This window comes from Mandrillus leucophaeus, unplaced genomic scaffold (assembly GCF_000951045.1).
Source record: "Mandrillus leucophaeus isolate KB7577 unplaced genomic scaffold, Mleu.le_1.0 Scaffold10, whole genome shotgun sequence".
NCBI classification, from domain to species: domain Eukaryota; kingdom Metazoa; phylum Chordata; class Mammalia; order Primates; family Cercopithecidae; genus Mandrillus; species Mandrillus leucophaeus.
Window position 1 is genome coordinate 6,071,948 of NW_012098098.1, and position 2,123 is coordinate 6,074,070.

Consider the following 2,123-nt stretch of genomic DNA (forward strand, 5'->3'; position numbering starts at 1 on the left):
CCACAGCCCCCACCCGCCTCGGTCCTGTATCTCACCGCACATGTGTGGCCATCCTCTTGCTAGACCCCTGCGTGCAAGAACTGCTCCCCGCCCCACTGAGCTCAGGCTCCCACCACAGAGCTGGAGGCCAGCCAGCCTCCCTCCCCACTCCATGCTCCTTCATCATCATCTGTGAGTGCCCAGGTGCAGAGCGCTCTGACCGCGGCCTGCCTCCCCTCCACCTTCCCAAACAAGAGGAGCCCAGCTCTGAGAACTCCTCAAATCTCACTGCTCACATTCCCCGGGAACATCCGGGATAAACCCCTTTCTGCCCAGCACGGCCATGGGACAGCAAGAGAAATCAACCTTCCGGAAAGTCTGAAATGAAACGTTTGCCTGGGGAGCACTGCGCAGTGCTTCAGCTGAAGTCTTATTTCACGGCGTCTTTGCTAAGCACACAATCTGCTCGGTTTTGTGAGAGGGGAGGTCTCTGGGGATGGCGGACAGCTCCAGGGGTGATAAATGCGGACACCTGGCAAAGAATCACGCTCTGCAGTTCGCAAGGCTCTTTCTCACACAGCACTGAGTGGCCCTTGTAGGCGGACGCGGCTGCCCTGAGAGGCCGGCAAACCTCTGCTTTCAGGAAGGTGGGCGGGCGGACTTCTCCCTCTGTCTCCCACTGAGGACAACTAAGACCCTGGACATCACAGGTGAGACTCTCACGGGTGACAGAGGACAGCTGTGGGACAGGGCAGGAGGAGCCCCCGGGCTTGCTTTTCTGTCCTGCCTGCCCTAGACCTAGCCCTGCAGAAGCTGGAACTGCCAACCAAAGCCAGCCTTCCCTAGCAGGACTGGGAAGGACAGCCTAGCAACACAGAAACAGACTCCCGGCCCAGCACAGTGCAGTGGCTTGCGGCGGTAATCCCAGCACTTTGGGAGGTCGAGGTGGGCGGATCACCTGAGGTCAGGAGTTTGAGACTAACCTGACCAATATGGTGAAACCCCGTCTCTACAAAAAATACAAAAATTAGCCAGGCTGTGGTGATGCGTGCCTGTTATCCCAGCAACTCAGGAGGCTGAGGTGGGAAAATCGCTTGAACCTGGGAGGCGGAGGCTGCACTGAGTCGAGATGGCACCACTGCACTCCAGCCTTACTTACTCCAGCCTGGTGACAGAGACAGACCCTGTCTCAAAAAAAGAAAAAGAAAAAGAAAAAAGAAGAAACAGATTCCTCCCACACTCCAGGCTGGAACGGAGCCCCCCTTTCCCTCCCTGAAGGCGCGGGGACTCTCACCTCCCCAGAGTCAGTGGAGAGCACGCAGGAGCCTGGACTCCCCTGACCTGCAGTCTCTTATCAGAGGCCAAGCAGACACTCAGGAATTCCTGAGGGCCTGGTGGGGATGGGGCGGCGTTGGTGGGGAGGGAACCTGGACTTCTGCCTCCTTATCATGAGCCAGCACCTCCTTCTCCACCGGCGTGCTATCAAACACCAGCTCAAATGTAAGGTTTAAAGAAGACCAGAGTCTCTGAACGTTACAAGAAAATGGACAAGTTTCCATAAAAATCACTGTCGGCAGCCGCAGTGGCTCACACCTATGATCCCAGCACTTTGGGAGGCTGAAACCGGTGATCACTTGAGGTCAGGAGTTTGAGACCAGCCTGGCAATATGGCAAAACCTTGTCTCTACTAAAAATACAAAAATTAGCTGGGTGTGGCGGTGCACACCTATAGTCCCAGCTACTCGGGAGGCTGAGGCAGGACAGTCGGTTGAACCCAGGAAGCGGACGTTGTGGTGAGCCAAGATCGTGCCATTGCACTCCAGCCTGGGTGTCGCAGTGAGAGTCCGTCTCAAAAAAATAAATAAAAGGCCAGGTGCAGTGGCTCACGCCTGTAATCCCAGCACTTTGGGAGGTCAAGGTGGGCAGATCACGAGATCAGGAGCTCGAGACCAGCCTGGCCAACATGGTGAAACCCCGTCTTTACTAAAAATACAAAAATTAGCCGGGTGTGGTGGTGCGTGCATGTAGCCCCAACTACTCAGAAGGCTAAGGCAGGAGAATTGCTTGAACCTGGGAGGCGGAGGTTACAGTGAGCCAAGATTGTGCCACTGCACTCCAGCCTGGGTGACAGAGCAAGACTCTGT

General features: G+C 56.0%; 1 protein-coding gene across 1 annotated transcript in view; it reads right to left on the reverse strand.

Moving 5' to 3' along the window:
* MVD (mevalonate (diphospho) decarboxylase) overlaps positions 1-1,817 on the reverse strand; it is an 8,937-nt gene extending 7,120 nt beyond the window's left edge. Inside the window, 1 exon segment of the mRNA XM_011971847.1 lies at positions 1,706-1,817. The gene's annotated coding sequence lies outside the window, so the exon portion shown is untranslated.
* Positions 1,818-2,123: the final 306 nt, after the last annotated feature.